At 37.8% G+C, this 16,698-nt stretch overlaps 1 long non-coding RNA gene and 1 pseudogene across 1 annotated transcript; one reads left to right on the forward strand and one right to left on the reverse strand.

Annotated features, from left to right (window-relative positions):
- The first annotated feature begins 220 nt into the window (after positions 1–220).
- Positions 221–2,733, forward strand: LOC121791029. Its single transcript, XR_006048457.1, has 3 exons — positions 221–894; positions 2,083–2,142; positions 2,669–2,733. It is a non-coding gene; the product is annotated as an uncharacterized LOC121791029 (long non-coding RNA).
- An 8,672-nt stretch (positions 2,734–11,405) lies between these two features.
- LOC121775604 lies at positions 11,406–13,297 on the reverse strand (annotated as a pseudogene).
- Positions 13,298–16,698: the final 3,401 nt, after the last annotated feature.

The raw sequence follows: 16,698 nt of genomic DNA on the forward strand, positions 1-16,698 counted from the left end.
AACCTGAGTTACGAAGAAAAGCCTGTGGAAATACAAGATCGAAAGATGCAACAGCTTCGGAATAAGTCGATTACTACAGTAAAGATTTTGTGGAAACACCATGAACAGGAAGAGGCAACATGGGAGCTGCAAGAGAAAACGAAGGAAAAATATCCCGAGCTTTTGTCTAACTACTTCCTAAATTTCGGGACGAAATTTCTTTTAAGGAGGGTAGAATGTAACAACCCAAAATTTTATAAGGGGATTTTACAAGATCAAATAAAAGCACGTTGCTACTAATGTTGTGACATTTCAAAGTGCCACCTAAGATTTTAAGGTATATGATGACGAGTCTAAGAAAATTTAGACAAGACATCCTATAAATGTTGTTTTTTTTTTATGTTTAGCAATTATTTCCAATGACTATCAAAGAATAAATTGGAAGAAAAGTTGTAGTGCCCGTTTCACAAATGTCCAACATTACAAAACAAATTGGATCATTGAGATCTCGTAAAGATATTAAAAAGATATGCGTCATTAATACAAAATCGTAAAAAGATATGCGTCATTAATACAACATCTTAAAAAGATATGTGTCATTAATACAATATCTTAAAAAGATATGCGTAATTAATAAGCTTAGCCACTTGCCATTTTTTTTATGCATATGTACACGCCACTTGCCATCTTATATTTATATGTATATGTACTTTTATGCAAATCTCTCTCTCTACTCCCTAAATATCTCCCACCCTTCCCTCTATATTATTTCTTTTCCAAAAACCGTTCTCTCTATCTCTGCAATGAAGAAGACAAGGTTTTTCCTCTCAACCTTAATTCAAGAAACCGAGAACCCAACTCGACAAGGGGAAACTACCGTTCATTCGCTCAGAATTTGCTCAAAATCCGTTCAAGGTATATGATCCCTTGTTTCCTCAATTTCAGTCACATTCGTTGCATATCATGTAACCAACGCAATGTACGGCAACGGTAACTAAATCAAACTAGTAACTCGGGCAACTCAATTAAAAGAAACGAACTTTAACTTCACCAAAACAAGTAAGAACTTATCTGCAAGTTTAAAATCAAGAATTTCGGGTTGGTTTCGTGGCTGTGCGGTGTCGTTTCAGAGCTGTTCGGGGCGAGTTCGGACAACTGCGCGAACCGGCGGAGAAGCCGACAGCGATGGCGACGGTTCTGTGGATTGACGGCAGCGGTGGCTGGACGCTGCTGACAGCGACGGCTGGCCGCGAGCAGCAGCTCCTCCGGCGGCGCACAGCAGTAACTTTCCTCCCCCGTGGCAGCAGCAGCGCAGCGCGACAGCAGCCCCACCCCCCCGGTGACTCCAACAGCAGCGGCACCTTCCCGGGGCAGCAGCACCGGCGACTCCAGCAGCAACGGAGGCGGCCGGTGACTCAGACGGAAGAAGAAGAGAGGGCGACGGATTTCAAAAAAAAGGGGAGAGAAGAATGGGGAAGAAGATGAAATCGGTAGTGAGAGAGAGGGAGAAAGAGATGGAGATAAGATGGTGTTAAGAATGAGGCTTTTGTCTTTTGTTGTTGTTAGGCTTTTGTTTGGGCCTCACAAATTCTTTTGAAAATGGAGGTTTTATTTAAGTTTGGGGCCTTTTATTTTAATTGGGGCTTTTAAATTAAATGAGAAGTAAGAGGTGAGGTAAATAATTAAGTCTTGGGCTTTTAAATAAATCTTTGGGCCGATATTTAATCGTGACAAAATTATTTAATTAATCCCGGAATATTTCGAAGGATAAATAATTTTATCCTAAGTCCGAAATAAATATAGTTCGAGGGGAAATGGTTGCGATAATTTAATTATGCACTTTTAAATTATTTTGAGGATTTTATTTCGATATCGTGGAGGGAAATACGAGGAGCCAACGGAGGAATTATGGGCGTAAGCGGCCGACCGGCGTCTCAAGCGACGCCTTGGGCGGCCGCTGAATAATAAAAAAATAAATAAATAAAATACGCGAAAATCGAGAAGCGAGATAAAAGACTTTAATGAGGGTGCATGCATTCTAATTTAGGTAGTTTTGTCCTTGAGTCTAATTAGTGTATTATTATATTGTGATATTTTCAAAAGGGTACGTCCGCAAGTAAAGTCGGAACGAATGATTCAAGTTAAAGGAACTAAATGATCCAGGTGAGCTTTCTTATACTAAAATACAAATCGTATTTTATGAAAACACGAACACATGTTCGTGATTTTAATGATGTTGTCTTGCCACAAATGTTTTGTTATGATGCCTATCTGTTGGCTACGGCCAAGTGAATTATGAATGATGAAATATGTGAATCGATTCGATTTTTAATCCGGGTAGGGTGGTGTCCCTACTTGGAACCTCTGGCCGTGAACGGCAGAGAAGGTGACCGTGGAAGGTGGCCATCTTCCAGGTACAAGGATACCTCTGACGTGTTGGGCAGGGAAGGTGACCGTATGAGAACACCATCTCAGCGGCACAATGTGATCAGATATGGCTAAAGTACAGGAAAAGGGGGGTTGCAACCCAATGTGATATTTTTAGTAAGCTCGGGCCTTTTCAATAAATCCCCGAGTGTTACTGTGATGATGGCTCGACAATATTTTCAAATGTATATGTGTAATTTTCGGCAATGTGTTCACTGAGTACTTTTTGTACTCAGCCCTGCATATATTTCTAAATGTGCAGGTTGAGCAGCGAAGTAGTGGAGGAAGTGCTATTGAGACAAGATACTTAATTCAGTCAGATTTTGACTCTCGGAGGTTCATGTCTTCATACATGGAACCGCGTTCATTTGCTTCCGTTGTGCATCTTAAAAGACTCAAGTGTATTTTGTTCAAAACTCTGATTTTATTTCGAGTTATTCCCATTTGTTTCGAGCTATGGTCGATTTGTGTTTTCCCCTTTCTTCCCCGCTTCTTTAATCCTCCCCTAGTCGCGATCAACCGTGTTTTCTATCCTTAGAAAATGCGGTCGTGACAGTAGGACATAGCTAGGACTTAGCAACTCTAGTAAAACCACGAGTACACCACCATAAGCCCCAAAATCAGTTGGGAAAGAAGCCAAATAAACTCAGAGTACATGCTCTGCAGAGCTGCGTACAGCTGCACAGCCTGTGGAGTCTTTTTTCCAGCCAACACTCAGTTTTGCAGCTTTCAGTTACAAGAAATGTGTATATATATACACATACTGAACCTCTCGGTTCCACCCCCACACACCACACAAATACGTTCAGCAAGACAAAGGTTAGGGATTGCAAAGGTTCGAGCAGGAGTAAGGAGCTGCCTCACTCATCAGTCACAAGAGGTAAATCCTCAAAATCACACTAGCATCATATAGCATAAGGCACTAGATAGCTAAGAGCCGAGGCTAACAGTAGAACATCACAGATAGCAACATCACCAAGCATGCTGCCTCTAATTTCAAATGGAACATTAGGCAAATTCAGACCTTTCCCCAAGACAATGTAGCTAATCTGCCTTATACCCAAATGTGTGAATGAACGAAACTTAAGCTTCAAGTCACATATACAATCAGAGCATAACATCACAACATCACCAAATTTAACTACTCAGCAAAACAATCGAGCAAGGCTCACTTAAATCCTCCAAAAATTTACCTCCCTGTGCTTGAATAAATAAGACGAGAGGGAAAGGATAGAGACTTGGCTTCTGCCCGACGAAGGCGACGGCAAGCCAGGACCAAGGCGGGCTGGGGCAGTACCGAGTCTAGCCGAAGGGGAATAACACGGGTAGACTTCGACCAGGCGCCGTAAGCTATCCCCGAAGAGGCTAATGCACCGGCAGTAGAGGAAGAGGCGGCGAGGTTACGACCTCCGAAGTGACGCCTCAGCCCCATCCGTGACTCCGCCGCGAAAGGAAGAGGAGCGCCGCTGCCTCAGCAAGTTAGGCCACTGCCTTCCTGTGTTGAAGCGGAGAGGGCAAGAGATCGATGGGCAGTTGGCGTTGATTCACCGGAGACGACAGCTCGGGATTGGAGAAGCCTCCAATCTAGGGTTTGTGGTGAATTGTGGAAGTAAGGGGTGATTTGGGGGAGGGGATGGAAGGGAGGAGTTCCATGTTTTTTTTAATTTGGGCCCATTCTTTCAATTGGGAGAAAAGGACTCAAGTGCAAATTGAGAATCATACAAAGAATGGATACGGGATATTATTAGTCAATATATCAATTTTCATTTTCTATTTAAATTTGTATCTTAATTTAGGCTTAATATTTACCATTATAATCATAAGACACGTAATGGAAATGTCATTAAGTAAATCCTCTTTTGATATTTATTTAAAATGCAACAATAATGAATATTATAAATGTCATAAAATGTTGGTGTGATGATTGGATATATATATTGACATCTTTTATGAAGTGTCATATTGTAAGTGTGAGAATAGCTCATTTTTTTAGTAGTGATTGTTTAAAACTGAACTCAGATTATAATATACTTTGACCCATGATTCTGTTCAATTCTATATTCTTATCCTTCATACCCTCTCAGGCAATGGCAGGCTCTTTTGTGCTTGCTATTCTAATTCTGTATGTGCATGTAATGAAGCTTATAAAATGATACTCCCTTCTTCCTACATTATTTGGCACCAGTTGACTTGGTATAGGTTTCAAGAATTGTACTTAATAGAAAGTGAGTGGAAAAAGTTAGTGGAATGTGTGTCTTATTTTTATATATTAATTTAAAATAATATAGGAGTGAAATGAGTTAGTAGAATATGAGGTCTATTACCAAAAATAGTAAAAAGTAAGGGTGTCGATTAATGAAGACGAGGGAAAAAGGAAATTGGTGTCAATTAATGAGGGACGGAGAGAGTATTATATTTTCAGTAAGGTTATAGTATGAATTATAGTTTAGATAGACATTGTGCAGCTAAACTTTTTGAATTTAATGATGAAACTGATGTTGTTAAGAGTAAAAAGTTGAATGGAAACTTATCGAAGGCTGAACTGGTCATTCAGCCTTCAAGGGTAGTAGAGTTGTAGTTTAACATGAACTGGACTCGAGTTAGATTTTATAGTCCACAAGCTCATTTGGGAAATGACTCATTTTCAAGCTCAACATCCGACACAACCATCATAGTTCAATTTACACATAGGAAAATACATGCAATGCTGAGTACTTGATATAATTAGTGGTCTTATATCAAAAACTTTTGATAACAGTTATATGTCATTCATCCTATAGTGAACTCAAGTTTTACCATAGAAATATCAGCGATCACAAAAATAATTGAATGATTGCACAGTCAAAATTTCCTCCCATGTCATTTCACAATCTCTTACCATAGTGCAATGAAAGTGTGGTCACACTCTTCGCCCACGAAACCGGACGACTAACAAAGATGGCTCACTATCCACCTGTATGCACTAGCCTACTAGGGTTTGCTGCCCTACTCAGACCCAAATTCGTTTCACATAGTCCTATAACCTAATGGAGCGAACTCACAAACTAGGCATCAGAGACACAATCTCATCATTAAACTAACGATGACATGATATAACATTTAAACCACCTTTGTAGTACCATTTAAACCACCTTTGTAGTACCATAATTATAGTTTCGAAAACGTAAAAGATATTTGGTTAGAAAAGAATCCCACCTACAATTCACAAATCACAACGTCCTGCTTTCCTCGTATTCACGCATTACACCTTTTCAACCATGAGACCATGCATTTACTTAACAAGAATTAGTTTATGAGAAACTACTTACACTACTTGGTTTATCCATCACATATAACCAAAACGTATTTAAAAACCTAATTCATATTACCATGCTTTTATGATACACAATTCACACATCCAACTTCATATCTATAAGCATATATTCACAATCATGAAATACATTCGCATTCACGCTTACACACTCATACACACGTGTGTGTACACACGTGTACATACGCACACATGTCACACACACATCTCATACTTCTCAAATCATCAATTCAAAACCCTTTTCACACTATCTAGATGCATGAGATTCAAGAACACCGTTAATTGGTTAGATATGAAAAAGATGAATCAAATATCATTTTCTTGAAGAAAATAAAAGGTGGAACAAATCAATGTTAAATATTCAATAATTCTTTGATTCTTCAACTCAAATGGATTGCAATAGATGAAGAATTCTTGGAGATCAATGGAAAACAAGAATTGAAAGAGATTGAGGGGGAGAAACAAGAAGAAAGAGATTGAGGGGGAGGCGTGGGGGTGGGTGTTTTGGTTGTGCTAGGGTTGGGGTTTTGGGAGTCTCACTCATATATATATATGGTAGTAATAAAATGCAAACTGTAAATATTGTACAAACTACAAATTATGATTTGGATCGTTAATATTGTGTAAACTGTTAAAATGCAAATTGTAAATATTGTGCAAACTGTAAATGCGTGTACCCTAACTGCAGAAATGAATAGATTATGGCCTTTATTATGTTCTTCTAAAACTTAATAGCATCATGTTCATCCCCGTTACAAATAGCATGTCAATTTACGCTTAGGAGACAGAACAGAAAACATAGAGAAAAAGTTAAGCAATAAATAATATGGGGCCAATCATAAATTGTTCCTATTGGACTTTTCAAAAACATCTACTACTATTTTGCATTATTGATAGGGCTCATTTCAAGCATGGTTTAATGGTGGTTGTTATACTAATCGGGACACTATCCCTCTCTTCTTCCTTATCTAAGAAGGGGAGAGCTGAATCTTAGAAGAAACTTTTGTTCGTTTATGTTTTTAGAAATCCGAGGGGTTGCCACTTTGTTTAACTTATTTCAGTTTTTAGTTCTCTTATGAATCTGCAGTTGTTTTATGTTTATCTCTTAGTTACTCTGGTACAAGTTGTTTTTGTCGTTCGATTTCTGAATTTGAAGTTGAAATTCTGGATTTGAGTTGTCGTTGTTGAAGTTGTTTATGAACTGAAGCTTTAGATGGGAGTTTGTTTATATCTTATGTTTTCTGAGTTGAAATTTGTTTTGTTTGAGTTTGATTATGTTCGATCTGTCTGATAGTTTAGATTTGTGTTAAATGTTTAGATCTATCTGATATTTGTTTGTTTACGTTCGGATCTGAGTTTGAGATGTTAGTTGCATGCTGCCTAAGCAGTTTTCTGTTGATCCGTTTTCTTTTTGCTTGAATTGCATGGATGTGGTTCATTTGTTTTATTTCATATTTTGCGCTACATGCTCTGTTCAGATCTGCCATAGTTACTTAGCTAATTTACTTTTGGGTGATTGAGGAAGAAGAAGGTCGTAGTTCGTAGCATAACCGTCTCTGTCACCTTTTTCGTTATTCCAGCTTTACTGTAGTGCGTCGTTATTTTCAGTGGTCTCGCCTACTTTTTGCAGAAATACCTTTAATGTGACAGTCTAGTTGACCAGTTAAGTTTAATATGCCTTTATTTTATGCATGCCTAGTTAATTGATCCGTTAGAATTTGTGACTTAGTCAGTTCAGACCAGTAGAGTAAACTTAACCCACTGCTAAAGCATGGCAGCAGCCAAAGTTCCCAAAATGTCCTAGCAGTTTCAGTTATTTTTCTACACTCGTTTTGTAAAAATGATAATAAATAGTTAAAGTGGAGAAATGATAAAGTAAGAGAGACAATAATGTAGAGAAGAGTCTTATCGACATTACTCTCTCTTACTTTACCATTTCATCACTTTAACTATTTATTATCATTTTTACAAAATAAGTGCACAAAAATAACTTGGACTGCTAAAGCGGGACGGAGGGAGTAACTAAATATTGTACTTAACTATGAAATAAATCCATTTACCTATTTGAACATTTACAAGAATATTCATATGGACATAACCTGTCACGCCTGCATTTTCTAAGGATAGAAAACACGGTTGATCGCGACTAGGGGAGGGTTAAAGAAGCGGGGAAGAAACGGGGAAAACAACACAACTCGACCATAGCTCGAAACAAGTGGTGTTGGTTTTGCAGCGGAAATCTATTTAGTTTTATTGAAAGATTTACATCTAAACATGCTTTTATCTGGTTGTATACTAGAAACATGTTTATAACAAGCATATAATCACAGACTGTACTGAATATATGCAATTAAATACAACATACCGTAGGAAGACTATACTGAATATATGCAATTAAATACAACATACCGTAGGAATTCAAGAGTTGAATTCAATCACCTTCTTCAATTTATCTCAACCACGGATCTTCTGATCTGTCCCCTTTTAACTCGAATTTGACTTTTGTGTGGGCAAAGCTTATCAAATCCTCAAAACCTGGAGAAGAATTGAAGACAGAAATCTCTATGTAAGAAGAACCCTAAAAACGATAATTTTCTCTCTACAGATTGTAGAGATCGAATTTTTACGGTAGTATTACTTAATTTGTCTTCTCTTCTTCTCCCTTTTATATTAAGTTAATTATTTTTGGGCCAGACCAGGGATCTGTGGAGGATTGGATTGGGCCACAGTTCAGGCTTTCACTAATTAAATTAAAAGTAATTTAATTCAAGCCCAAACTTAAGTATTATTATCATCCACAATAGATATAATATTGACTTCCCGTCCAAACCGAAATTACGAGTATTCCGGGACTTCCTCTCTAATTAAATCATTTCCCGTGTTAAAGATATAAATATCTATTAATTAATATCAAATCTGCTATCTGACTATTATTAATTAATTTCTTTTTCCAAGAGTGGTCTATTTTAGAAACATTATTTATTATTCATGGAATAAATTCCAACTGGCCAGTTTTCTGAATAATAAAATCTTTCTCTAAACACCTCTTGAGGATATTATCATACTGGCCTCTCCCAGCACACGATTCATTGCAATAACAATACTAGCACCACTTAGACATTAATGATCATTACCCAATCTATCAGGATTCTTGGGCAACGAAATTCCCTCACCATTTGATAAGTCAAAGTAGTTTTCAATTACTATCGTATGCTCAATATTATGTCAATAATGATTAAGAAACGACAATCACCGAGACCTCGTCTTTCAGTAAATAGCCAAGAAAGACTTATCTCACTGTTTGATCCTTTCAGTGCTTTACCATAACGACGTCGTTCATTTCCTTAGGTAAGGAAACTTTCGGACTGACGTCGCAACCTTTCACGATAGGTAGTCAAAGCCTATCTAGGTTCTGAAACAATTTTCCTTCTGCAAGAACCGACAAGTTACCTACCGTGAACGCTGCTCACAACTCGTCTACTATGTAGAAGACTTAGACTCATTTTGCTTAAACTATGTATTTAAATGGAAACGCATTTCAACATCTCATAAATACATAAGCAATACATAAGCAAAATATATTGTAACAAAATATTCATTCTCATAAAATGGTAACAAATGGATAAAAGAGTTATAACATAAACAAGCATTCGAATGATGCTTTCAGTATACTAAACTCTAACAATCTCCCACTTATACTCAAAACAGCTTTCAAGTATACCAAAACTGCAAAAAATCCTCCCACTTATACTGAAGCGGGTCTAGGTCAATCGAACACCTAATCCTTTCACGTGACGTTCAAACGTCCTGGCTGGAAGTGCCTTTGTGAATGGATCTTGACCACTTCAATGTCTCCTCTCCGCACTATATCACGAATGATGTGATATTTCCTTTCTATGTGTTTGCTTGCCTTGTGGGCTCGTGGTTCCCTTGAGTTTGTCACAACACTAGAATTATCACAATAAACAGTGATGCTCTTGGGCATACTCGGAATCACATTCAAATCAATAAGAAAGTTTCTGAACCATACTGCTTCCTTTGCAGCTTCTGATGCTGCCACATATTCAGCTTCGATGGTAGAGTCTGCGATGCATTTTTGCTTCACACTCTTCCAAACTACGGCTCCACCTCCTAAAGTAAACACACATCCAGAGGTTGATTTTCTCGAATCCCGATCAGACTGAAAGTCTGAATCAGTGTAACCCAAAGGATATATCTCGGATGCCTGGTAAACTAGAGAACGCTCCTTAGTTCTTCTCAGATACTTGAGTATTTTCTTTACCGCAATCTAGTGTCCTTGACCAGGGTTTGACTGATACCTTGCTACCATGCCAACGGCAAAGCAAATATCGGGCCTTGTGCATAACATAGCATACATGAGACTCCCAACAGCTGATGCATAAGGGGTCCTTCTCATAGCTTCTATCTCAATAGGTGTTTTGGGACACATATCTTGAGACAGGGTGATTCCACGGCTAAAAGGTAGAAAACCTTTCTTGGAATCTTGCATACTAAAACGTTTAACTATCATATCGATGTAAGATTCTTGAGATAGGCACAACATCCTTTTCTGGCGGTTCCTAAGAACTTTAATGCTTAGGTTGTGTCCAGCTTCTCCCATATCTTTCATCTCAAATTGACTTGATAGTCAATCTCTCACGTCTGACAACATTTTCTTATTGTTTCCAATCAACAGTATGTCATCTACGTAGAGTACCGTATACACTACATTCTTACCTTCAACTTTCTTGTACACGCAGCTCTCATCTGGGCACTGCTCAAAGCCAAAAGACTTAACAGTTTGGTCAAAACACATATTCCATGATCGTGATGCTTGCTTGAGGCCATAAATGGCATTCTTAAGCTTCCACATCATGTGTTCTTTGCCCTTGACTACATATCCCTCAGGTTGTTCCATGTAGATGGTCTCCTCAAGACTTCCATTTAGGAAAGTTGTCTTGACGTCCATCTGTCATACCTCCCAATCCATGTAGGCTGCAATAGACAAAAGAATACCTTCTCTTTTGGTATAACCCGTAGCTACTAGTCTTGCTTTGAAGACTTTAACTCATCCGCCAGGTCCTCGTTTGCGTTTGTAAATCCATTTGCTCCCAATGGCAGTACAACCTTCAGGTAGAACTAATAAATCATAAACGTCTTTGTCTATCATTGACTGTAGTTCAGAATCCATTCCTTCTTTCCAGGAATGACTATCCGAATCTGCCATCGCCTCTTTAAAGTTCCATGGATCTGATATATTGCTGTCTGGGTCCAAGTCAGATGACTCACCCAAACCAATGTACCTTTCTGGTTCACGAGGAACCCTCCTACTACGACGAGGCTCTACAATTTGTGGTACAGAAGTTGATATCTCAGGTATTGATTGTACTTGTGTTATTGGTTCTTTGCTTGTGGAAACTGAAGTATCTCTTAGTTCCTCAAGAGCTACTTCACTGTTGGGCTTATGATTCATCAGTTAGTCTTCTTCTAAGAACTTAGCATTTGTGCTAACAAATACCTTCTTATCTCATAGACTATAGAATTCATAGCCTTTCGTTCCACTAGGATACCCTACAAACAAGCATACCTCAGTACGAGACTCCAACTTCGTTGGATCTTTCTCCAACACGTGTGCTGGACAACGCCACACTCTGAGATGTCTTAGACTAGTTTTTGTCCAGTCCACAACTCATGTGGTGTTGTAGGTACTGATTTGGATGGTAAGTTGTTCCCAGAATGAAATAGGTAACTTAGCATAACTCATCATTGATCGAACCATTTCTAAGAGGGTTCTATTCCTTCGTTCAGCTAAGCCGTTCTGCTGGGGTGTGCCAGGCGCAGTCAATTGGGATTCAATTCCTGCCTCTGATAAGTAGTCCAAGAACTCACTACTAAGGTACTCGCCTCCACGGTCAGACCGTAGAGCCTTGATTGTCTTACCAAGTCGCGTCTCCACAAGTGCCCTGAATTCTTTGAACTTTTCAAAAGATTCCGACTTGTGACGCATCAAATAGACATATCCAACTTTCGAGTAGTCATCAATGAAGGTGATGAAATACTGAAAGCCGTTTCTAGCTTGAGTAGTCATTGGACCATACACATCAGAATGAACCAGCTCAAGTACTTCCTTGGCCCTATTACCCTTGACCTTAAATGGTCTCTTAGTCATCTTGCCTTCCAAACATGATTCACGAGTTGTATAAGGTTCTATTTCTAGATCCTTAAGTAGACCTTGGTCTACCAACGCTTGAATCCTAGTAGGGTTATTATGACCAAGTCTAAGGTGCCATAAGTACGCTTCGTTCATTGAAACAGAAGGAGATTTTCTTTTTCGAGAAACTTTCGATGTTGAGTTAGATTCAGTTTTATGTTGTATATATTGTGTAGACATCATAGTGTAAAGGTTGTTTTCCATGATACCACGCCAGATATAAGAACCACATTTCTTGATAATGCATGAATCATCAAATGAAATCGAATATCCATCAGAAACAAGTTTAGAAACTGATATTAAATTTCTTCTAAACGAAGGTATCAAAACAACATTATTCAACACTAAAACTCTATTACTAGAAAAATGTAAATAAACGTCTCTCAATGCAACGGTTGCCACTCTCGTAGCATCGCCCAACTGGATCTCGATCTCTGTTTCATTCAACTGCCTTGTTACCTGCATTAAATCGGGATCGAAGCAAACATGATCAGTAGCTCCAGTATCAACCACCCACTGCTGAGTAGATACAACTGCTAAACATGATTCTACAACGAAAGCTTGGTGCATACCTGAGCAATTGCTCTTTTTAGGACAATGCAGCTTCCAATGCCCCTTTCGACGCATTTGAAACACTTCCCCTTTTGCTTCTTGTTCGTGTTCATCCGTTTCTTTTTGCCCTTAGCTATCTTTGGTGCTACAACATTCTGGGCTTTCTTACCAGGCTTAAAGCCTGAGGAAGACGACCTAGAACTCATCATAGCAGCCTTTGTCTGGACCATAAGATCCTCCGCTGACTGCAACTCAGTCAACAGTTCAGCTAGGGTGTAAGCCCTCTTGTTCATCTCGAAATTGAGCTTGAACTGCTGATAGCTAGCTGGCAAACTCTGAAGGATTATAGTTACTTGGGACTCGGGATCAATGATCCCTCCCAAAACCTCAATTTGATTGAGGTGGCTTATCATCTCGAGGACATGGTCCCTCACAGATGTGCCCTCCTTCATAACCTTAGTCATGATGCTCCGAAAGGCTAAAGATTTAGCCGCTCAATTCTGAGTACCAAAAAGGTTATTAAGATTGTTCATAATCTCAGTAGCCGTGTTCATGCCTTGATGCTGATGTTGAAGTACTGTTGACATAGAAGCCAACATGTAGCACTTCGCCATCTCATTGGCTTTACGCCACTTTCTGTATGTTTCTTTCACTGCTGCAGAAGCATTTGCAGCAGGTTCGGGTGGACATTCCGTAGTGAGCACATATTTGTACTCTTCGGCAGTGAGAACGATATCCAAGTTTTGTTTCCATACGATATAGTTATGACCTTCGAGTTTGTGTTCTTTAAGAATAGCGGAAAGAGGATTGAACGACATCTTGATTTGGATTTAGCTGAGAAAATGAATAGTTTATTGTTACAAACTATGTAAGATTCTGAAGAGTAAAAACCATTAATACAGTTTAGATTCTCACAACAGTTAAATAGAATTAAGTACGCCTCTAGGGAGGTCAAGTAGAAGATTCATATTTAACAAAATTCTGGTCACAACATCGACGAATAGTCCAGAGACCACTAAGGTGGCATGGCCGCCAAATGTTACCTAAGCTTGTACCATTGAATATTCACTCCAAGAATTTCGTTTCCGTATTTATACTCCTTCTAGGGAAGGTCGCACGCCACAAAAAAAAATTCTACAGTTATCTCACAAGTTAATTTAATCTTTTGAACTCTGCAATTTCTTAGGATTAAAGCTCCCACTAAGGTGGGTCGCGATAATATTGGAAATCACGTCTAGATAAAATTGAACTTTATTTTGAGAAGTCTAACCAATGAACTTGCTATTTCTTAGGATTAAGGCTCCCACTAAGGTTAGTCGCGTTAATATTAGAAACTGCTTCATACATAGACTAATTCTTTGGAGACCATATACGACAGAGATCGTAATTATCGCTTAGTTATTTTAAGGTATGATTTTTCTTTTAATTATCACTTAAATGAATTAGGCAGAAAGATCACTTATATTAATTTCAAATTAATAGATAGTTCTATTAAATCCATGAAATTAAACAAACATATAAATAATTTGATTCATTAATAATTAATAATAATATTAATTATAATACTTATCCTTTTCCATTAGTTTTAGGAAATCTAGATATAGTAGGATTTAGTCGAAAAATACTCATCCAAATCATCTTAAGATATATTCTAGATAAATAAAATTTATCAATATCTTATAGATAAGGATAATAATTCAAACCTAACTATATCATGATAAGTATATATGTTATGGACATAATCTAGATTAAATTCCAATTTATTTCTCCCATAAAATATGGAATCCTAGATTTATAGGATTTATTTGAACAACCAAATCTATTCTATATTTAAATAGAAAAAATCTATCAAAATCCATAAGATATATATTAATAATTCAAACACATGTAAATCTTAATAAATTAATTTAATGATATTCCATATAATTAATTTTAATTTTTGATAGGAATCCAAAATTTTTAAAATTAATTTATGTCTCAATCATTGTTTACGCAAGAAACAATCGTATTTGTATATTAATTAGTTCACAGATTAGTTTACGTAACACATGAACATATCACTAATTTAAAATGAGATATGGAATCTCATTACTCAACCCATTATTCCACAATTAACGTTAAAAAAAACGTGAAAGAAACAACCCATCAGTTAACACATGATTCTGTAATTCAAGTAATAAATCAAATATGACAAAATGCATTATTTGACAAAACACGTATATGAAGAATCAGTTTCACAAAACACGAAGTCAATTTCCAAGAATAACGCGATCAGTTCATAACCAGAATTACGTAATTCAAAATTGAATCAGTCACACAATTCAAGTAATCTGTTTCATTTAGCAGATTTTCTCGGGCACCACTCTAAGCCAACACAACCAGCGGTTGCCTCTGTCAGCCGCAATTTTCGGAAATCGCTGATGCACCTCTGGTCCAGATCTGGTGCACAGCTCTTGGTCGTGTAAAACACGTCCAGCAGTACGTTCCCTCCGACCATGCACCTCATCGTCGATCAGGTAGCCTTGGCACTGCTCTCGCCCGAGAATACTTGGTCAGCAACACCAACCACCATTCGATTCTGCTATGTGCTCGTATCTGCTGCAACGTGCTGCTCTCGGTTAAAAAAATTTAACCAGCAGCGGTCTCCATCAGTTTCAGATCACAGGAGTCGACTGCGCTGCTCTTGGAGTTAAGAACAGCCAGCAGCGCCCTTCGGCTCCCACTGATCCAGCCTCCTCGTCGACCAGCCAACCCCGTAACATGGTCGAAACTTGTCGACCATCGGCGCCCGCTTCCCGTCAACTAAACATGTGTGATCTGGAGCTACCCTCGGCTTACAAGCGGCAACTCGCATTGAACTTTCCTAACATTAGCTGCTCTCAGCCATGAACGGCCAATAGCCCCTTTTACTAATTTTCATATTTGAAAATTTGTTGCGTGAAAACTGATTAATGCAAAAACTGATTGTCTCACCCAAGGGCACAATCAAATTTCTTTTCGAAAGTTTTAGATATACAGTTCATCATTCAATAAGAATTGTTTAAACACTAAAACATGCATCGAAAACATTAAACATGTTATTCATACAATCAAAAGTACGTAGTAAATCAAACAATCAGAGCCTAAAAACAAGCTCTGATACCAATTGTTGGTTTTGCAGCGGAAATCTCTTTAGTTTTATTGAAAGATTTACATCTAAACATGCTTTTATCTGGTTGTATACTAGAAACATATTTATAACAAGCATATAATCACAGACTGTACTAAATATATGCAATTAAATACAACATACCGTACGAATTCAAGAGTTGAATTCAATCACCTTCTTCAATTTATCTCAACCACAGATCTTCTGATCTGTCCCTTTTAACTCGAATTTGACTTTTGTGTGGGCAAAGCTTGTCAAATCCTCAAAAGCAGGAGAAGAATTGAAGACAGAAATCTCTACGGAAGAAGAACCCTAAAAAACGATAATTTTCTCTCCACAGATTGTAGAGATCGAATTTTTACGGTAGTATTAATTAATTTGTCTTCTCTTCTTCTCCCTTTTATATTAAGTTAATTATTTTTGGGCCAGACCAGGGATCTGTGGAGGATTGGATTGGGCCACAGTTCAGGCTTTCACTAATTAAATTAAAAGTAATTTAATTTAAGCCCAAACTTAAGTATTATTATCATCCACTATAGATATAATATTGACTTCCCGTCCAAACCGAAATTACGAGTATTCCTGGACTTTCTCTCTAATTAAATCATTTCTCGTGTTAAAGATATAAATATCCATTAATTAATATCAAGTCTGCTATCTGACTATTATTAATTAATTTCTATTTCCAAGAGTGGTCTAGTTTAGAAACATTATTTATTATTCATGGAATAAATTCCAACTGGCCAGTTTTCTGAATAATAAAACTTTTCTCTAAACACCTCTTGAGGATATTATCATACTGGTCTCTCCCAGCACACGATTCATTGCAATAACAATACTAGCACCACTTAGACATTAATGATCATTACCCAATCTATCAGGATTCTTGGGCAACGAAATTCCCCCACCATTTGATAAGTCAAAGTAGTTTTCAATTAATATCGTATGCTCAATGTTATGTCAACAATGATTAAGGAACGCCAATCACCGAGACCTCGTCTTTCAGTAAATAGCCAAGAAAGACTTATCTCACTGTTTGATACTTTCAGTGCTATACCACACTGACGTCGT

This window comes from Salvia splendens, chromosome 2, assembly GCF_004379255.2.
Source record: "Salvia splendens isolate huo1 chromosome 2, SspV2, whole genome shotgun sequence".
NCBI classification, from domain to species: domain Eukaryota; kingdom Viridiplantae; phylum Streptophyta; class Magnoliopsida; order Lamiales; family Lamiaceae; genus Salvia; species Salvia splendens.